We start from the raw sequence: 23480 nt of genomic DNA, 5'->3' as shown, positions 1-23480 counted from the left end.
GGAGCAAAGCACGATCCCATGGCTGTACCGTTGACTTGGCGAAACAGAGCATGCCATGTCCAGCAACATCTGTGTGTGTTCACGGAACTCTCACATGTCAAGTCTCTAGATATCGTTTGCATGCTGCTAGACCCTGTTGGTCATTGATAATGGTACACATCCAAAGTAATGAACAAAGAGTCTGCATCCCAAGACAAATTTTCATGAGGAAATCTTTAGTATCTTTAACATAACTGTCCAGGCTGGTGACAAACCATCTCAGGAAATGGTCAATGTATTTCGATACATGCTCTGCCACACTGCCTCGTGACGGCACTATGTGTCTGCCTGGTGGACTAGTGGGATTTTTATGGACTTTAGGAAGCAGATACAAAACTGGGAGAACCGGATAGTCGTGTTTCAAATAGCCATATTCCTCCCAGGTGAGTATGCCTTGTCCTTCCATTCACCCAATGAATCCCATATGGTGGTAATACTGGCATCGTATCTCTCAAAGCTCACAGGTTCCTAGAACATGTCATCCTTGAGTTGCCTCTCAGCTTCTTCCAGGTATTGTTCATGGTCTAACACAACAATATTCCCTCCTTCATCCGCTGGGCGGATGACAATGCTGTCATCTTCCATCAGCGATTTGAGGGCCTGTCTCTGTTTATATGTAAGGTTACACTCACCATTGTTCTTATATTTCCTTCTGTTATGTCTAGATTCATTGAGTGACTTACTCACAACCTCATGAAAGGTGTCTATGCTATTGTGAAGGAGAGTGGGCATAAACACAGATTTAGGTCTAAAATCAGTGTCAGCCAAGGCATTAGTAGTGCTGCTAGTAATTGTGTGGAAGAAACAGTAGCCCCTGCTCCCTCATCACATTCCCCTAGCTCAACCACAGTGCTGAGTAACTCAGTATCCCTTATGCTAAAATCATAGACACCAGGGCTGTTGATCTCATTTGCATCCCTATCACCAATGGTGCCCTTGAGTTTGTGCCACTTTTGGAGTTTGCGTTTGCAAACATATTTAAACACGTCAATGCGAACACCAGCATACTCAGAGGGATAGGATGGACAGAACGATAAACCCAGGCAGAGAGTTCTTTTTTCTATCATTGTCATAGTTTTTTGGAATAGATTAATGATTGTTCTAATCACCATAAGATCATCCATCAACATACTCTTTTGGCACGTGCTCTGCTGGTTCCCATGGCGCCACGTCACCTGCCTCTTCTGCCACCGGTGTCTGAGCCTTGTTCTTCTGTTTCTACGTAACCTCTTCCTCAACCCCGTCTACGTCCCCTTTGTCCTCTTGTTTTTGGTACAGGTATTTCCTTCGTAGTTAGACGACCCCTCCTTAGAGTCTGATACTCCTCTAAAAAAGTGAGTTGCTTCTTGTTGGTTCCCATTGGCGTTTGATTTTGTACGGGTACATCGGATTCTCTGTCATCGGTAGTTGATAATTCTACAGTCGATCTTTCTTTAGTACTGTTCATCATTTCTTGTCCAGAACTTTCTTGTCTGTATAAATGGTCATTTTTATGACTGAAGGTTAAAATCCGCCCGCTGTCTTAGTCCCCTAGTCACAACTGAGCTTCCTTTCTTTACGTGCTTTTATGTCTTCCTCGTGTTTGTTAAGTCTTTCTTTGATAGTGCAGAGTGCTTTCTCCAGACTATCACTGTCGATGCATTTTTTAAGTTCGTCCATAAGCTCCTTTAACTCCTTCATGATCTCATCTCTGTCCAACCAGGCAAATTTCACAAGGATTTCAAGCATCCTCCTGTAGCTCAACGCAGAATTGTTTGACCATTCCTCCAAAATCCTTGGATTTGGCTTCTCATATGTAGGTGTTGTGAATAGTCGAAGTCCTCTTGGTACCATGTTCTGGTCAACATAATGTTGATGTGACCTCCCAACACTTGGTAATTTCAGATCTTTTGAGCTTTTCATATCTTTTGAGCTTTTCATATCTCTTAAGTTTATCATCCTTTGGTTGTATCTGTTCATAGTTCTCCTTGCTGCTGTTAAGAGGGATCACCTTCCTAGTAAACATCGTTTTTGCTGCTGCCCTGCGCTCATCATCTTCATCCATTGCTGTCCCACAACTGGACAATTCCTGCTGATCGAGTCTGTCTGTCCCCCGAGTAAATACTAGGTTCTTTCTGCCCTCTATTGCGTGCACACGTACAGGGGAATCAAATGCTGCGTGTTTGCGGTTACTAGAGATCACATACTTTCCAGCCTCCCTGCTGAGGGTATAAACTGTCCGTGACCTGAAAAGCACGCAGGTAATACGCGGTGCACACGACCTCCCCGCTGCCTCTGACTGCGGGAGTACCAGCGCTTAACTGCCGTTGGGCACCCCACCCCCGAGGATGGAAGAGATCAGGCCCTACCTCCTGCTCGGCGCTATCGTAGGTCCACCACTGTGTCCTTCTTCTGTGTTGCACCGTATTAAGGCCGGTCTCAAAGAACAGAGTCCTCAATTGAATCCACAATGCCAAACTCCTACTGGACTCCACAAGACCTGTGGAAAGTGGCGCGCACGCCGGCGGAGTAACCAGTTGTCACTCTTCTCTGCAAAAATCCAATATCAAGCGTGCTCTCAGGAAAGACAGACATCAGATCGTAAGGGTGTCCGTTATTTAATTCACAACGCATTTCACCTCATGCGGGCTTTTTCACATGAAAAGAAGAACACTTTCAGCACAATGTAAATAGTGTGAGCGTGATAAACAACAAAATAGGACTATCACTGGGATTGTGGCAGACATATTGGAATAGTACAAATACATGATGATTGACTTTATCATGATACATATAATGTGTTTCTGCTCATGGTGGACCATATTTCATATTCGTAACATAAATGGTATAAATGTCCAGTCATTGTAAACAACTAGAAAAATGTATATAATGATTGGTATGTAAGTAGCCAGCGACAATGTCAAGGCTGGCACCCACAAGTCTCAAACGTATAACGATGAATGCATACTCCAAAAATTGCACGATATTCACTGTTAAGACAAGTGCCCCAGTACAAAGTGCTTGAGATGCCCTCCCATGATGACGTGAATTGATGCCATCATCCGTTTCATGAGACTCACGCAAAGTGCGTGAGTCGCAGCAGCCGCGATTGTCAATAAAGTTGCGTTGACAGAACAACCTAGGCCAGTCGCTCCTTTCCCAAAAACTGACAGAATTGGGCATGGTAAATGCAAAAAAAGAAGTCTAAGGACAAGCTAAACCGTCCCCCAATACAAAAATACCCTGTGCAAGTGCAGCCGGGGAAAACCGTATTAACCAAGTGGTCATGAACACATAATAAATAAGTGGTGTTCCTAGGAACCGATCCCCCGGTAATGGCAAGTGCCAGTTAAGTCATGTATAAACAAATAAAATACCAGGGGGGGAGGTCAAGACAAGACGGGGGAGGCTGCCAAGCCCCCCGGTGATGTAGTAAGAAAACAGCAGTGAATAAATCATTTGCCTGAAGATTGTGGTTTGTGGTTCCTTTGTGGGGCGAAGCAGCGTGCACGATGCTGGGAAGCAGACGGAGGTTCCATTTTGAGATATATATATATCCATATCCTACTGGCGGTCGCCTTAGAAAGAACTCTTTTTCTTAAATATTGTAAATCCGTTCAGTAGTTGCTGAGAAAATCCAAAAATAAAAGTTTCGATATATAGAGGCGCGGTGGATCCATGCATCCTGCCGATCACGAGCTTCACTCTAATTGGCTGTCGACACTTCAAACCAGGAAGTGTTGGCAGCCATCTTGTGTCTCAGTGGAACCGAGGCACAAGAAAAAAAAAGAAATAAGGCTCAAAACAAGAAAAGGGGGCAGGGTAGAAGCACCCTGACCCCCTAGGGCTGCCTGGGTGTCCAGACAGAAATGGAACTGGTCCAATCAATTTTGTCCACAGATTGAGAAAGCTAGGAAACATGTTAATAGAGCTGTTTCAGCTTATCTCAGAGATTATAGGATGGGGTCCATTTACAACAACAATCTGCGTCTTAATATGGATGGCAGCTACATTTCACAAATGAGGCTAACAGAGTCTTTCTCAACAACTTTAGACTCTGCATGGGTACTTACTTGTAGGTACCAAAATCTCCCAGTAAACACAAGGGCTATTTTTAGAGCCACCCAAGATCCAAACATATAACCTAGATTTACATTTAAAAAATATGACTTTTTTTTGCTTGGAGTCGCGCACACAGCGCGTTCACACCATTGGGCTGCGCTGGGAGTTGCGCACCCAGCTCGTTCACACCAGGGGGCCACGCTGGGAGTCACGCACCTAGCTCGTTCACACCAGGGGGCCACGCTGGGGCCACGACTCCAAATTTTTTTAGGTGCTGTATTATGAAATGGGATAGCACTTTAATTAAAGCACTTTGCACTTTAAACCATTTGGGAGTTCTGAGAGCAAACAGAACTAGAAATAAGGAAATGATCTCATGGATTTATGATGGGGAATTTTGAAAGTTTTTTTACTATTGCACCTTACAGAAAATGGAAGGATAATCAATCATGCAGATTTGATGATGAAGAGGAAGTTTTGAACGAAATCTCTGGGTAGAAGTTATTTATAAGGATTCTGGAGAAACAGCATGGTTCATACTAACCCTTAGTAGAATAGCTTGTTGGAATGAGATTTAATGGAGGCTAACGACATGATTATTGAATCTGTACTTCACTGAAATGAAATATCCTCCATTGTGAGTTATAGAACCAGATAATAAGAGACTAAGGGGCCTATTATGATCCGCCCGCCACTGTAACGGAACACACGATCGACAGCCAGAGGTGCGGTGGTCCTGCCAGGCCCATTAGAATGCGCCTGCCACACTGGCGGGTACATTCCTACCTTCAACATTGCAGTGGGCGGTGCTGTAAACGCAATGCTTAAAGCCCATGTTGTGCATTGCCATGCACAACATGACAGGCACCGCGCAGTACCTGCCACCTTGTGCATGGCAATGATGGGGGTACCATAGGTACTCCCCAGTGCAGCCACCCTCCTCCCCCACCCTCCCGGGGACCCGTAATGGTCTCCCACTGCGAATTCCCCCATGCCTTTCCATGCAGAGTCTCCGCTATGGAAAGGCATTCCTCCACAGGCGTCATAATATGGATGGCAGTGCCTGCCAGGCCCCGCCACAATATTGTGTGCCTTTTCCATCCGGCCAGCAATCCGACCAGCGGAAAAGCGGCGGACGGTCTTTCCATCCACCACGGTCCCCACGCCATACTAATATGGCGGTGAACAGGGACATCTGGCAGGCGTATCGCCACCGCCGTCCCAGCAGTGGCGATCCGCCCGCAATCCTAATAGGCCCCTAAATGTAGATGAGAGAGCATAAGTATGAGGAATATCTCAACAAGATCAATGACTCCATTTTGTTGTCAGGGAAATAGAGAGAGGAAATGGTGAGTAGGATACAGTGATAGGAACAATTTTAACATATTTATTTGAGAGTACTGGAGCAGTTAAGAAATCATTTCAACGTGAACTTTGGGTGTGAATACAAATCAACGTACAGTTCATATAAAGACACTTTCCAAATAAATAGAATATGTATTGCATGCTTAAGGGTGAGATTTCAAAATGAAGAAATGTTTATATTTTAAAATGAGGAAAGAATAATGAAGAGAACATGTTTCATGCAAATATGTATCACTGTTAAAAATACCATTTAAGGTATTGCACACAGTACATACAAGTTCATGAAAGTGATGTCACTGACCATGTCATGAATGATGTCATATGTGACATCATCAGCAGTGGATTGCGGGTGCGCGATATATAGTTAGTGCAACTAACTATATATGGAATTTCAATGGTTTTGTGTGAGTAAAATAAGATTTTGTAAATGCTAATTCCTAACTATATATGGTCTATAACCCATGGTTTTTTCAGTGAATTTTCAAGGTTTTGTAAATGCTAATTCCTAACTATATATGGTCTATAACCTATGTTTTTTTCAGTGAATTTCAATGGTTTTTTAATAGCAAATATCAAAAGCTGTAAAATGTCAAGTACGTGGTAGGTAAAAACATTTTCGTGTCTATGCACGCTGATGTGCTTTGAACGCTGCCCCCCCCCCTCTTTTCTTTTAGGAGTATTCTCTCTTTGCAGATAGTGAAGGGTAGGTAACGCAGGCCTTTGCCCCCGTTGTAATCTGTCGTGCCTGCTTCCCTCTCCATTTGATTGATTGTTATCCAAGCATTTACTGTTTTGGAATTGGTTCTCTTTGGTTCATTCTCTATTTACAAACAAGCACAGAGTCGCAATACTCTGTTTAGTCTTTGCAGATAGTGAAAAATCGTTAGAAAAAACAAAAGGAATCAAGAAAAATCAGTAGGCCACTAATGGGATCTCTTTTTGACCTCGCTAAAATAGAAACATTAGGAACAACCCCTCATGAGAAATATGAAACTAGTGAGAGGAACTGAGCTCGACGCCATGATGGCTGCAAGACAGCTCGGCTCCGCCGCCCGCCCCGCCCAAAACAACGACAAACCCTATGCAAATATTATAAATATATACAACACACCAGCAAAGTAACAGGGTAAAACGTTTTATTAAATAACTATTTACATGGCAGCCCGCTGCAACATCGATCCAAATGCATGCCGCCGTTCCCGGGATTTCTCCCCGACTACTCTGCGGCCTACGAGAGGGAGAGGCCGGGGCGTTGACTAGGCGGGACCTCCGGCCGCAACCACAGCGCCAACAATCGCTGCTGACGGAGGGGAGCCTTGCCGGTGACAGCCACTGATCTGAAGAACCGCTGCCTGCGGTGCCTCCCTGAGCCGCTTGACGGAGGCCCCCGAGGGGAGGTGTGCTGGCGCGGACTCGGAGGGGGCGCTTGACTCCTGCCCCCTCCCCAAGTCTTGTTGACCTGGTGTGGCCTGAGATCGCCCCCGACATAGGCGGTCGGCTCCCGGGGTCAGGCGGAACTTGTTGCCTTTTGGTGACTCTTCCATTCTGGACCTTGTCCCACAATCCGTTTGACCTGAAGACACGTCCTGCGGTGCCCTGGTCCAACCATCTCATATACCTGCGCCAGGAGACGGCGTGGGGTGCACTGGAAGGGAGAGGCGGCGCGAACGAGCCTCCCCCACCTCCCCAGGTGGAGGTTTCTCAGCTACACCCCAGCGCTTCACTTGGCCACCTGAGTTGCGCCCGCTCCTGCGGCACAGGGCCTCACTCGGCCCTCCTCATGTGGTGGTTGAGCAAGAGGTGCCCCCCCCCACACCTTCTTGTTGCCTGATTCGGCCAGCTCAATCGATCGAGCATGAGACTCTGTTGTGATCTGAAGAACCGCTGCCTGCGGTGCCTCACTGAGCCGCTTGACGGAGGCCCCCGAGGGGCGGTGTGGTGGCGCGGACTGGGAGGGGGCACTTGGCTCCTGCCCCTTCCCCAAGTCTCGCTCGTCCAGCTGAGTTGCGACCACTCTTGCAGCCTACGACATGGAGAGGCCGGGGCGTTGACTAGGCGGGGCCTCCGGCTGCAACCACAGCGCCAACGATTGCTGCTGACGGAGGGGAGCCTTGTCGGTGAGAGCCACTGATCTGCAGAACGGCTGCCTGCGGTGCCTCCCTGAACCGCTTGACGGAGGCCCCCCAGGGGCGGTGTGGTGGCGCGGACTAGGAGGGGGTGCTTAGCTCCTGCCCCCTCCCCAAGTCTCTCTCGGCCAGCTGAGTTGCGCCTGCTCTTGCTATTACAGCATCTCACCCGCCATCCGGCTAAATTTCACCCACTCTTGCGATACAGCGACTCTTCATTTCTGGACCTTGTCCCACAATCCATTTGACCTGAAGACACGTCCGGCGGTGCCCTCGCAATGCGGCCTGGTCCCTGAATGTGTGCAGGGGTCGGTATTTCTCGCTCGGCCAGCAGAGTTGCGCCCACTCTTGCGGCCTACGACATGGAGAGGCCGGGGCGTTGACTAGGCGGGACCTCCAGCCGCAACCACAGCGCCAACGATCGCTGCTAACGGAGGGGAGCCTTGCCGGTGAGAGCCACTGATCTGAAGAACAGCTGCCTGCGGTGCCTCCCTGAACCGCTTGACGGAGGCCCCCGAGGGGCGGTGTGGTAGCGCGGACTGGGAGGGGGCGCTTGGCTCCTGCCCCCTCCCCAAGTCTTGTTGCCCTGGTGGGGCCTGAGATCGCCCCCGACAAAGGCGGCCGGCTCCCGGGGTCCGGCGGAACTTTTTGCCTTTTGGTGACTCTTCCATTCTGGACCTTGTCCCACAATCCGTTTGATCTGAAAATACGTCCTGCGGCCTGGTCCCTGAATGTGTGCAAGGGGACGGTATTGATTGGATCAAGATGGCGGCTTCACACAAAGCTGACTCAAGTGTTGCTGCTGATGCTATGCAGACAAAAACTGGTTTTCGGTTTGTACATTCTTCAGGATTTTTCCATCCAAGGAAGGTTGAGAGTTTGTAGAACGATGGCTTCAGATTTTCAACATACTACTCTTCAACATTCTTCATAAATGTAATTCTGGTCCTGCCGCTACTTATTGGAGACATTAAACTATACTCTGGACCTGCCTGGCCTCGACCAAAATGGCGCCAGTATGGGAGCGACTTGCAACTCCTTATGACGTTCTAGTTTCTTAGCCTTGACGTTATGGGGGATGTATGCGGTCTTTGTGCACATGACGGGCGGGGAAGGGTACTGACTGGGAATACGGACAACCCTATTGATGTCGATTTTTCATTATTGATTATTGTATTAATAAAGCTTTGAAGTAATGTAAACCATGATACTCGCCCATGGTGTGCGTATGGACGATTTTATTGTAACTGATCCTGTTATACTTTCAATTAAAAAATCAACCTTCACTGATCCTACAACCATTTATCACGTTTAGTTTTTTCATTATTGATTTTTGTATTAATAAAGCTTCGAAGTAATGTTACCCATGATACTCGCCCATGGTGTGCGTATGGACGATTTTATTGTAACTGATCCTGTTATTCTTTCAATTAAAAAATCAACCTTCACTGATCCTGCAACCGTTTATCACGTTTAGTTTTTTCAATTAAATGGCTCGCTTGTTACATACTCCTATACCCCTGGCTTTTGAAAGACACCATCTTGTAGAATAAAGGGCTGCGTCAAGGGTGGTATTGCCCAGAATGTCTTGTTTTCTAGTGCTCGTAATAACGTAGCTAGAACTGCCGAAAGGGATTCTGGTCCTGCCGCTACTTATTAAAGACATTAAACTATACTCTGGACCTGCCTGGCCTCGACCAAAATGGCGCCAGCATGGGAGCGACTTGCATCTCCTTATGACGTTCTAGTTACTTAGCCTTGACGTTATGGGGGATGTATGCGGTCTTTGTGCACATGGCGGGCGGGGAAGGGTACTGACTGGGAATACGGACAACCCTATTGATGTCGATTTTTCATTATTGATTATTGTATTAATAATGCTTCGAAGTAATGTAACCCATGATACTCGCCCATGGTGTGCGTATGGACGATTTTATTGTAACTGATCCTGTTATACTTTCAATTAAAAAATCAACCTTCACTGATCCTACAACCGTTTGTCACGTTTAGTTTTTTCAATTAAATGGCTCGCTTGTTACATACTCCTATACCCCTGGCTTTTGAAAGACACCATCTTGAGGAATAAAGGGCTGCGTCAAGGGTGGTATTGCCCAGAATGTCTTGTTTTCTAGTGCTCGTAATAACGAAGCCAGAACTGCCGAAAGGGATTCTGGTCCTGCCGCTACTTATTGGAGACATTGAACTATACTCTGAACCTGCCTGGCCTCGACCAAAATGGCACCAGTATGGGAGCGACTTGCAACTCCTTATGACGTTCTAGTTACTTAGCCTTGACGTTATGGGGGATGTATGCGGTCTTTGTGCACATGGCGGGTGGGGAAGGGTACTGACTGTGAATACAGACAACCCTATTGATGTCGATTTTTCATTATTGATTATTGTATTAATAAAGCTTCGAACTGATGTTACCCATGATACTCGCCCATGGTGTGCGTATGGACGATTTTATTGTAACTGATCCTGTTATACTTTCAATTATAAAATCAACCTTCACTGATCCTGCAACCGTTTGTCACGTTTAGTTTTTTCAATTAAATGGCTCGCTTGTTACATACTCCTATACCCCTGGCTTTTGACCCTTTCCTACGTGCGGTCTGTACTACCGCCCTCGGGCGATCTATGTAATGAACAGACTACCATTGCCAAAACACAAGGGAATGCATCTCAGAGAGATAAGTCTAGTACGTCGTAGATAAAAACATTTTCGTGTTTATGCACGCTGATGTGCTTTGAACGATGCCCCCCCCCGCCCATTGCACAAAAGCGTACCGGGCGCTCCCCACGCAAAAAAAACCAATTAATTTTTATTTTTTTTTGCCCCGCGGGGCCCTTTTAAAGCCTCCACATCAAACCTAGGGGGTCAGGGAGGATCTACTATGCCCCCTTATGGTCATTTCCCCCTTCGTTTTGGCCTCCTCTTGTCTCTCGATCCTACCGAGTAACAAGATGGCGGCCGCTCCGGACTGTTTAGAATGTTGACAGACACCGGAGAGCCAATCAGCTTCGCTTCGCGAAGTTCCGTTACGCGTCAAGTACGCGAACCGGAGCGCTACCCGGAGCGCTGTCACAGATATATATATTTTTTTTAACGTTAATTTATCAAAATCCACTGGGGCACATATATTGAGACCTAGCAAAGGCACATCGGGCTAACAGTCCCTACAATTTTGCCAAGTTTCATGCAAATCCATTCAGCCGTTTGAGCTAAAAGTGAGGCCAATCGCCCTATGGAAATTAACATGGGAAAAACGCGTTTTGGGACCCCCTTTTTTCTTGGCCCCCCCTTGACAAACCCCCCCCCCAAATTTTCAGGGGCTGCTCAGAAACAAAATGTGCCATTTTCCTGAAAATTTCAGCCAATTCCGTCCACAAACGCCAAAGTTATTAGACATAGAATTTTCAAAAATCCCATAGAGAAAAAATCCTAACTATATATACCTACTGGCGACTGCCAGTAGGTAATATATATATATATATATACATATATATATATATATATATATATATATATATATATATATATATATATATATATATATATATGTATATATATATATATTCACTGAAAAAACCATGGGTTATAGACCATATATAGTTAGGGATTAGCATTTACAAAACCTTATTTTACTCGCATAAAACCATTGAAATTCGCATATATAGTTAGTTGCGCTAACTATATATCGCGCACCCGCAATCCACTGCTGATGATGTCACATATTACATCATTCATGACATCACTGATGACATCATCCAGTGGCTGTCTGTTCCTGTAAAGTTAAAATATGTCTTACATATTGAAGAATGAGTGGATGTATAAGTGTCTGGATGAAGGATTTAGTAGGTGCATGACTGTCTGTATGAGAGAGTGATTAAATGTGTCTCACTGAGTGCATAGGTTAGTGACTAAACTATCTTAATTTGTGCATCATTATATCTGTTGTTCTACAAACTGCTGCATGTGTTGATCAGTAGCTATATGAGTAACTGTATGGGTTATTGATTGGTTGTCCAAGTATTTGTATGGGAGAGTGAGTGTGTGTGTGGGGGTGGCTGGGAGGTGTGTGACTCTGTGCATACATGTGCGAACAGTTGATTCACTAGATCTATGGGTTCAAAACTGCATGTGGAAACAGCTGTATGGGTGGTTGACTGTGTACGAGTGTATTGGTGAGTGAATGGATATCTCAGTGCTACATGTCAAAGTAAGAACATATGTAAAACACAGTATATGTGAGAGTTCACATATATAAATTACTGTGCATAAGAGCCAGTGAATGTGTGAGTGGCTGTATGGATCATTGTGAACTTGTATCAGGGATTGTATAAAAGAGTAAATATGTGTTAGTATATGTTCGAATAAGTAAGGTGTGTATAACTGTATAGTTGAGGAAATGGAGGTGTGATTGATTCTTTGCATGACTGACTAGGTGTGTGAGTAACTCCATGGATGAGTGACAGTCTGTGAGTGTCTGTTTACACTGAGTGTATCTAAGGTTATATCAGAGTCTGAAGAGGTTCATCGTATAATCACATGAATGATGTCATCAGTGATGTGATCAGTAATGTCAAATGAGATGTCATCAGTGATGACATCAGTGATGTCATTTGAGATGTCATCATTGATGTCATCAGTGATGTCACTGACCATGTCATGAATGATGTAATATGTGACATCATCAGCAGTGGATTGCGGGTGCGCGATATATAGTTAGCGCAACTAACTATATATGCGAATTTCAATGGTTTTATGCGAGTAAAAAAAGGTTTTGTAAATGCTAATCCCTAACTATATATGGTCTATAACCTATGGTTTTTTCAGTGAATTTCAATGGTTTTTTAATACCAAATATCAAATGCTGTCAAATGTCAAGTACATGATAGGTAAAAACATTTTCGTGTTTATGCACGCTGATGTGCTTTGAACGCTGCCCCCCCCTCCCCTCCCCCCTCTTTTCTCTTAGCAGTACTCTCTCTTTGCAGATAGTGAAGGGTAGTTAACGCAGGCCTTTGCCCCCGTTGTAATCCGTCGTGCCTGCTTCTCTCTCTATTTGATTGATTGCTATCCAAGCATTTACTGTTTTAGAATTGGTTCTCTTTGGTTCATTCTGTATTTACAAACAAGCACAGAGTCGCAATACTCTGTTTAGTCTTTGCAGATAGTGAAAAATCGTTTAAAAAAACAAACGGAATCAAGCAAAATCAGTAGGCCACTAATGGGATCTGTTTTTGACCTCGCTAAAATAGAAACATTAAGAACAACCCCTCATGAGAAATACGAAACTAGTAAGATGAACTTAGCTCCACACCATGATGGCTGCAAGACAGCTCGACTCCGCCGCCCACCCCACCCCACCCAAAATAACGACAAACCCTATGCAAATATTATAAATATATACAACACACCAGCAAAGTAACAGGGTAAAATGTTTTATTAAATAACTATATACATGGCAGCCTGCTGCAACATCGATCCAAATGCCTTTTGGTGACTCTTCCATTGTGAACATTGTCCCACAATCCGTTTGACCTGAAACAATTACACAAATAAAACATTTGTGAGTTTTAAATTTCCGGAGAAGTATAATTCACCAATAGTTTTCTCTGTAGATCTTTTTCCATTAACAATCCCAGTTCCATCACCCGCCCAGGATATCACTACTGTTAGTTGTCATTGTTGCTTCTGTTTTAATAAAAAATGTTTTAAGGTGTTTACTGTTTTTGTTGCGATGTATATATTTATAAGTTATTAAAGTGTTATAATCCTACTAATTTTTTTATCGATTATTGCTGTTTGAGATATTCCCTGTCTACAAACAGAGAAGAATAGAAATATTCTGTCTCCCTTTGCAGATAGTGAAGGATAGGTAATGCAGACTTTTGTCCCCCGTTGTAATCCGTCATGCCTGATTGATTGATTGGCTGGACATTTATTGTTCAAGGAATAGTTCTTTCGAGGTACTCTCTGTTTGCAAATAACGTGGAATAGAAATATTCTGTCTAGTCTTTGCAAGTAGTGAAGGGTGGGTAATGCGGACCTTTGTTCCCCGTTGTAATCTGTCATGCCCATCTACTCCCCACTGATTGAGAAACTAGTTCCACCCGGACCATTTATTAGAGGTACATCATCTGACTCAACCGGAGAGAACCCCTAATAAAGAAGACATATGTAAAATACGAAGTAATCCCTGTATCCTGTTAAACAGAAACTTTAGCATGAAACACACTTGAAAAGGAAGGGAAAGAAATCGAACAAAATCAGTAGGCCTCTGATGAGTTTTTGACTTTGCTAGAAATAAGAAACATGAAAGTGGTGAAAGAAGCCAAGCTTGATGTTACGGCAGCCACAAGGTAGCTAGGCTCCGCCACCCCCCCACTGCTCCAAGCATGTCTGTCCCACCGCCCGCCACGCCCAATAACGGTAACATGAAATAGATACAAATCAGCAGATACCTACCCCCATTCCGGAAACTCCCGAAGTGCAACCGGTTCGCGGCTACGCCTATCCGGAAGACGAGGCCTTCGGCACGTGTAGGGCGGGTCCTGCTGGCAGCCGTCGGCCGGGGAGGTCGTCGCGTAAGGTGGGCCAGGAGAGGAGCCGAGGCCGACGGGATCCCTCTTCTTTGTTCAATAATGGCTACGACAACGGGGGGGATGTCTTGCACATGCCACCGACCCCCCCCCCTCCCCTCGTATCTCCTGGTCTGGCCTCGGCATGATATGAGCTCCCCGTTCGGGCCTGAAGCGGCGCCCTGCAGGCCACGGGGGGGGATGTCTTGCCTCTGCCTCCGACCCCCCCCCTCTTATCACCTGGTCCGGACATCACGGATATCAACGCCAGGTGACGGCGTGGGGTGCGCTGGGAGGGAGAGGCGGCGCGAACGAGCCTCTCCCACCCCCCCAGGTGGGGGCCCCTCAGCTGCACCCCCAACGCTCCACTCACCCAACAAAAGGGTTGCTCCACTCTTGCGATACAGCGACGCTCCACTCACCCAACAAAAGGCTTCCTCCACTCTTGCGATGCAGCGACGCTCCACTCACCCAACAAAAGGGTTCCTCCACTCTTGTGATGCAGCGACGCTCCACTCACCCAACAAAAGGGTTCCTCCACTCTTGCGATGCAGCGACGCTGCACTCACCCGACAAAAGGTCTTGTCCACTATTGCGAGGCAATGATGCTCCGCTCACCCAGCGGGGGTCTCGTCCACTGTTGCGGTGGAACGGCGCTTCTGAGTTCAACTAGAAAATGAGTCCTGCATCCAGAAACGTTCTCCTCAACTTTGAAGATTCTATAAGAGCCACGGGGGCCCCCGACCCCCGATGGGGAATGACTGCCATGATCACCCACGGAACGACCACGACGTAGCCGCGGGACGTCGGCGCGCTCATGCCGGCGCCGGCCTCAGTCTTGAAATCACCAAAATCCTGCAAGACTACCAACTTGATCAGTTCCGGTGGGAAACCAGTATGACCCGGTAGGAGAGATTTTTGCCTCAAACCCCTCTTTGACTGATGGTTCATGTCGCCAGTCCCCTCTACTACCCTTCAACGAAAACTTTTGGACTGCCGAAAGAGGTCCCGGTCCAACCACGAGTTGGTGGAGACATTTTGACTATACTTGGACCTTCCTGACCTCACCCAAAATGGCGCCGGTACAAATGAAACTATTGTGCCCCGATTGCTCAGCCTTGATATCATGAGATATGTATGCAGTTTTTAGCACATGAATTGATATGGGATAAGACTGATTATATGTTCGGACAATTAATTGATCCGGGATGGGTATTGATTATACGTTTGAACAATAAATTGACATGGGACTTGTACTGATTACACATTCGGACAATGAATTGATATTAAGTTCTAATGCATCATTGATTACTGTATTTATTGAAGGTTAGAATTGTCGACACTTTTGGTACTTGCTCACAATGAATTATCGATATGATTTTGTTGCACTTGTCGCACTTTTTACTGATTATATGTTCGGACAATGAATTGATCCGGGATGGGTATTGATTATACGTTCGAACAATGAATTGACATGGGACAGGTACTGATTACACGTTCGGAAAATGAATTGATATTAAGTTCTAATGCATCATTGATTACTGTATTTATTGAAGTAATACTGATCTCTCCGCATGAAATTAATTTTCCACATGCTACACAAGTCAATCTCATCTGCCCAAAGTTCTTTTGCAGATTTGGGACCGTTTCCCTTGCCTCTGACTCACTTATTGCTAAGACATTGGTGGATGTTTTTGCCGGTCGGGGGTTATCCCCCAAATCTCGAAGTTGTGCTTTAGAATAATTAAGAGGGTGCCACCTCTCCATGTGCCGATGCATGGTATGATTACCATAGCTATATTTTTTTTCGGTCCCTCTCGAGAGTTTTTTTTTTGCAGATGAGGCAGGTAACGAACCTGGCTTTAACTTTCTTTTCATGAGAAGGAAAAGAAAAAAATTGCCAGATAAAATTTACTTTCACATGGGACGTTCTTGGCATTTCTTTTAGTTTTTTAATGTACATGTTCAGAAAACGATTACACAAATGAAACATGATGGTTATAGTTCTGGTTAATTTCCATTCAGAATGTCCTACACAGCACCACTCTAGGTAAATATGCTGCCTTGGGACTATTCGCACAACAGACCGCTACTGACCATTGTTGCTTCTGTTTTAATAAAAAATGTTTTAAGGTGTTTACTGCTTTTGTTGCGATGTATATATTTATGAGTTATTAAAGTGTTATTTTCCTTCTACTTTGTTGGAGTGCTATATATTTTTAATGTGACACATAATTGTGAAGACTTTGATGAACAAAAAGGCATCCCAGGAATCTTCCGCTTCAGGCTCGGTCCCACACACCCTCACAGTGAGAATCCCCTCTCCAATCACAATACAGGATGGTTATCAGATTGCAGGAACGCGTGTAGTGTGACGGATCTCATCGGGTGGGGGCCTTGATCTACTGTAACTTCTTTGAAGAGGGGTGATTCTTTACAGTTGAGGCCATAAACTACATCTGCAGGGCTAGGTGATAGCCTGGGACGGGCCTGGACAATCGGACACAGAGGAAGAGGAGTGTCAGAGGGTGCGGTAGTGAATAGGGTGAAAGGGTGGTGTCGGGCGGGCACAGGGTGTGGTTCTCAGGGAAGAGCAGCGCACATGGGAGGAGGTTTCTGGCTCATGCATGAAAGAGAGAGCGGGGGTGACCAGTGCGTGGGGGAGATGCTTGCGAGGGTGGAGAGCCATGCTGAGGATCGGCGGCGTGCAGAGAGTGGGTCTGGTCAAGGCATCTAAAATGGCTGCCGTGCTCAACAAAAGTGTGGCCTTGCAAAAAAGACAAGATGGCGCAGACAATGTTTATCAATAAGGATTAATTTATAACAATTATTTTTAACAAAATATTTACTCGCAGTGACAAAATGGCGGTCAACAGTTCCTGATTTCCATCGAATCGAACGTTAACAGACGTCACGCAGCAAAAAAAAAAAAACGCTCACGCACAGCCGCTGGAAGACATGTATCAACATATATGAGCCTCCTCAGCCACCCTCAGAAAACAAAAGGGGTCAGGATACGTCTCCCGTACCCCCTCATACCTAGTAATTTAATTAAATCGAAACACAAAATGGCGAATTCACGTTTCGTTACCAGTTTGCTACCCGGTTTGCGAACCGAGAAGCGCTTCTACCACGAAAAATCAAATTTTTATTATTTGCCCCATGGGACCCTTTAATAACCCAAACATCATTCCTAAGGGGGCAAGAAGGGTCTACCTAGCCCCCTTTCATTAAATTCCCCCTTCGTTTTTCTCCTCCTCTTGTCTCTCGATCCTACCGACAGACAAGATGGCGGCCGCACCGGACTGTTTAGAATGTTGACAGACACCGAAGAGCCAATCAGCTTCGCTACGCAAAGCTCCGTTACGCGAAAAGTACGCGATCCGGAGCGCTATCTGGGACGCTGTCACAGATATATCTGTTTTTTAAACGTTAATTTCTCAAAATCCACTGGAGCACATATATTGAGACCCAGCAAAGGCACATCGGGCTAACAGTCCCTATAATTTTGCCAAGTTTCGTGCAAATCCATTCAGCCGTTAGTTTGCGACCCGGTTCGCGAACCGAGAAGCGCTTCTACCGTGAAAAATCAATTTATTTTTATTTTTCCCACGGGACCCTTTAATAACCCCAACATCATTCCTAGGGGGTCAAGAGGGGTCTACCTTGCCCCCTTTCATTAAATTCCCCCTTCGTTTTTCACCTCTTCTTGTCTCTCGATCCTACCGAGAGACAAGATGGCGGCCGCACCGGACTGTTTAGAATGTTGACAGACACCGGAGAGCCAATCAGCATCGCTTCGCAAAGCTCCGTGACGCGAAAAGTACGAGATCTGGAGCGCTATCTGGGACGCTGTCACAGATATATACATTTTTTTAAACGTTAATTTCTCAAAATCCACTGGAGCACATATATTGAGACCCAGCAAAGGCACATCGGGCTAACAGTCCCTACAATTTTGCCAAGTTTCGTGCAAATCCATATCCGTACCGGTGAGCGTCCCGTTAGCGCTATTTCCTCGAACGAAAACATCATTGTGATGTATCGCGTAGCCCACGTCCGCGTGATACGCACGGCGTAAACGCACCCGGAAACACTCGAGCGCATACCATCGCGCAAAGTAAGCATCCGACGCACCCCTAGGCGCGCCCCGGGGCGCACCCTGGGGCGCGTAGCGTAAGCGCGTCGGGTCATGTGACCTTAAAATAACACTTTTTATTGGTTCAGGACAGTTTTGGTTTCCAAATGATGAAAGCCCTGGTCATGTGACCTGAAAATAACACCTTTCATTGGTTCAGGACAGGTTTTTTTTCCTAATGATGAAAGCCCCCACCTTTTTTCCTCATTCTCACTTTGTACTTTGAGTGAAGAAGACCTGTTGATAGACCTCTCTGTACCTTTTTGGACTGAAAAATGGCTTCAGTAGCAGCAGCAGCAGGAGCATCCCAGCACCACCACCACCACCACCAAGAGGACCACCACAACACCACAGTGGTGGAGATGAAGAAGAGGTGGAGGAGGAGGAGGAGGAGGAGGGGAGGAGCACGTTCCTGCCAGAAGACAATACCCCATATAGACCAAAGCAGCACATTATCTGGGAGTTTTTTTCCATCCCAAAGGACCTCAAAAAAGTGAATGCGCCAAGGGTTACTTGCTTAATCTGTGGCACCGAACTTTCAAGGGGAAACCCTAACAAGAAATACTCTTTTGGCAATAACACCATGATTTGCCACATGCAACGGCGGCATCCTAACAACTATGCTGCGGCAGAGGTCCAAGAACTTGCCAAAAACCCTCACCAATCTTCACCCAGCACCTCCAAAAGAAAGCAACCCACTCCATCGAGACCAAAGACAAGGGAGATGGTCCCAAACATACAACTCCAGTTTGGGGAATACAAAATCAGTTGTATTTTTTGTGGTAAAACAATTACCTATGGTGAGCAAAGCATAAAGCTCATCAACCGTGCTGGTGACAACCACAATTGCCCCAAAAAACCTTAATTTTTTCCTGATTTATTTTTGCTCCAGTTGAGCCTTTTACAATTCCCTGTTTTTTGTTTCTCCCCATAAAAATAACAAAAAAAATATAAAATTGTTCATAAAAGCCAAAAAAAGTACAAAATGTTCAATAAAACAATAAAAAAAATATGAAACAACAAAAAGAAGAAAAAAACTGTTCTTTTTAGAACTACCTCCAATTTATAAAAAAAGCTACATTTTTAAAAAACTCTCTGTCATTCTTTTTTCCCCATGGTACGCTCCCCGGTACGCTCCGCGGTGCGCGTACTGGGCGCTCCACCCGCGCAAATAGAAAATGGCCCCTACATCAAACCTAGGGGGTCAGGGGGGGTCTACTTTGCCCCTTTTTGGTCATTTCCCCATTTGTTTTTGCCACCTCTTGTGTCTCGATCCTACCGAGACACAAGATGGCGGCCACTCTGGACTGTTTGGAATGTTGATAGACACCCAAGAGCCACTCAGCTTTCCACGCGCGAAGCCGTGTAGCGCGCTGGTTCGCGCCCCGGTGCGCGTATCGGGGCGCGCTTATAGATATATATTTTTTTTTTAACCTAAATTACTCAAAATCCACTGGAGCACATATCTTGAGACATAGCAAAGGCACATCGGGCTACCAGTCCCTACAATTTTTCCAAGTTTGGTGGAAATCCATTCAGCCGTTCGGGCTAAAAGTGAGTTTGACCGCCCTATGGAAATTAACATGGGGAAAACACGTTTTGGGACCCCCCTTTTATCTTGGCCCGCGCTTGACGAATCCCCCCCAACCTTTCAGGGAAGGAGCGGAGCGCAGCGAGGCAGATTTGAGGAAAATTTCAGGCAGATTCCGCAACCGGCGCCAAAGTTATTCCCAATAGAATGTTGCGAATTCCCTATATAAAATAATCCTAACTATAACTACCTACTGGCGACCGCCAGTAGGTAATATATATATATATATATGATTCTCACCCCGCACAGCAGCCGCTGTGCGAATGCACTTCCAATCCAGCCTCTCACAGTATCCAACCAGAAAAGCGTGTGTGCTCAAATTAATCTTTTATTCATATCGGTTCCAGCATATTGTCAACGGAAATCATGGAACAAACCTGACGCGTTTTGGCGAACGACACTCGCCTTGGTCACGGGTAGCTAGTGCATCGGAAATGAACTGTTTAAGTAAAGTTATCGCTATTCAAAGTGCGCATGTGATTTTTCAGTGAAAATAAACAAAGGACATGGAACCTTTTCCATTGGCAGCCATCTTACAGTGGTGTGGTTTAGCAAGTGAACTATTTGTTCTTGTGTCTGTACATTTCTCACAGATTCACCCTTCCTACATTATTAACTCATAATGCAATATATATTTGTAACATTCCAAGTGGAAAATCATCCCATCTTTCATCAAACACTACGGAGTATGTATTTCTCAATAAGGCTTGCTTTTCAAAAATTAATAAACCCCTTTCATCCGAAATAGGGTAAATTTACATGCACCTTATTTGAGGTTCTCCTGTGATCAGTCAAGGACATAATAGTCTCACATATTTCAATTATAAATATTTGAAAATAACTGAGTACCCAATTGTTATATACAGTAGTAATGCGCCAGTGCGTGCCAATTCTCCCAATGTAATCCAAGTGGAATACGAGTCACTCAGTGAATAAAGTCACAATCATCAAATTATCATACTCTTGTCCATCAGAGAGTTTGTACAAATAATAATCATCTACTTCCCCAGTGGGAGGATAAGGACAGTCTCAATAGGATATCACATGTTGTCAATCAAAAAAGGGTTCCACATCAGATAACACTCATCCGTAGTCCTGTACATGAGTGGGGGAGAAAAAAAGAGAAAAGAAAGGTGCGAACCTGTCAGAAACTGAACATTTCATACCACTCACTACAAAATACCAATATTCGTTCCATGAAAGTGCCCACACCCTCAATCATATGTGATAACTTGTAAACAAAGTACTTATAAACCATAATGCTACGTTGTCTCACATGACCTCAGGAACACACAATGTACATTGACATAATTTGGGAAAAATTTCATACTTAAGAACAATATTAAAAGTACTCTCATGTCAGACATGGTGTCTATATTACAGTTAAATTCATTCTCCAAGATGCCATATCATTTCTTCCTCCGAATTGAGGCCACCTGGGATCAGAGTATCTAGGTTCACAATATACCTGTTCTCTAACTGTCGCAGCTTTCAAATCTTATCTCCTCCTCTCTTCATAGGAGGTAGTTTGTCTATTACGAAGAATCTGAGGAGGTTGCGATTACTGCTATGGTGTTCCTCAAAGTGTCGGGCAACAGGTGAGGTCTGCTCTTTGTTCTGACTTGCCCTCATATGCTGTAAAACCTGTGTTTTTGCAGGGAACATAGTGCTTCCTACGTACTTCTAGGAACAAGGACACACCAGTACATACACACAGTATTCCGATAGGCAAGTTAGATGTTTCTCAATATTTGTATCCTTATCCTCTATCGGATAATGTACTCTCTTCACATTTGGAATGGAGGAAGTAGTTATATATATATATATATATATATATATATATATATATATATATATATATATATTCTCTGCAAAAATTCAATATCAAGCGTGCTCTCAGGAAAGACAGACATCAGATTGTAAGGGTGTCCGTTGTTTAATTCACAACGCGGTTCATGTGAAAAGAACATTTGCAGCACAACGTAAATAGTGTGTGCGTGATAAACAACAAAATAGGACTATCACTGGGAATGTGGCAGACATATTGGAATAGGACAAATACATGATTATTGACTTTATCATGATACATATAATGTGTTTCTGCTCATGGTGGACCATATTTAATATTCATAACATAAATGGTATAAATGTCCAGTCATTGTAAACAACTAGAAAAAATTATATAATGATAGGTATGTAAATAGCCAGCGATAATGTCAAGGTGGCGCCCACAAGTCCTAAACGTATAACAATGAATGCATACTCCAAAAATTGCCTGATAGTCTCTGTTAAGACAAGTGCCCCAGTACGAAGTGCTCGAGAAGCCCTCCCATGATGACGTGAAATTTATGCCATCCGTGTCACGAGACTCACGCAAAGTGCATGAGTCGCAGCAGCCGCAATTGTCAATTAAGTTGCATTGACGGGACAACCTAGGCAATCGCTCCTTTCCCAAAAACAGACAGAATTGGGCATGGTAAAGGCAAAAAAATAGGTCTAAGGACAAGCTAAACCGTCCCCCTATACAAAAATACCCTGTGCAAGTGCAGCCGGGGAAAACGGTATTAACCAAGTGGTCATGAACACATAATAAATAAGTGGTGTTCATAGGAACTGAACCCCCGGTAACGGCAAGTGCCAGTTAAGTCATGTATAAACAAATAAAATACCAACAATTATATAATGATAGGTATGTAATTAGCCAGCGACAATGTCAAGGTGGCGCCCACAAGTCCTAAACATATAACGATGAATGCATACTCCAAAAATTGCCTGATAGTCACTGTTAAGACAAGTGCCCCAGTTCAAAGTGCTCGAGGTGTCTTCCCATGCTGACGTGAAATTGATGCCATCGTCCGTGTCACGAGACTCACGAAAAGTGCATGAGTCGCAGCAGCCGCGATTGTCAATGAAGTTGCGTTGACAGAACAACCTAGGCAATCGCTCCTTTCCCAAAAACAGACAGAATTGGGCATGGTAAATGCAAAAACGAAGTTTAAGGACAAGCTAAACCGTCCCCCCATACAAAAATACCATGTGCAAGTGCAGACGGGGAAAACGGTATTAACCAAGTGGTCATGAACACATAATAAATAAGTGGTGTTAATAGGAACCGAACCCCCAGTAATGGCAAGTGGCAGTTAAGTCATGTATAAACAAATAAAATACAAGGGGGGGTGGTCAAGACAAGACGGGCGGTCTGCCAAGACCCCCGGTGATGGCAAGTACCAGTATAAGTTATGTGTAAACACATAAGATACCAAGGGGGTCAAGGCAAGACGGGGCGGGCTGCCAAGCCAGGCACAGGCATATACCAAATGGTCCCAAGCGACCTCAAACAACACAAAGAAACGGACGTACTGAGAAGTCCGGTGCACTTGAAGTTACCATTTTCACAATAAAACTGGCCGTGCTGTCATAAATCTTCGTTGCAGTGCTCTTGAAAAACAGAGAAGAGAAAAAGGGTAAGAAGCCCGTGAGAGGTGAGTGCTTGTGACTTGGGCCCCTTCCTTCCCTCCTGTAAAGTAAAAGAAGAAGAAACAAAATTACAATTTAAAATACAGGATCATCTGACCTTATTAGACACATTAGC

Source organism: Lissotriton vulgaris, chromosome 5 (genome assembly GCF_964263255.1).
Source record: "Lissotriton vulgaris chromosome 5, aLisVul1.2, whole genome shotgun sequence".
NCBI lineage: Eukaryota > Metazoa > Chordata > Amphibia > Caudata > Salamandridae > Lissotriton > Lissotriton vulgaris.
Note: the sequence above shows the minus strand (reverse complement) of the source record.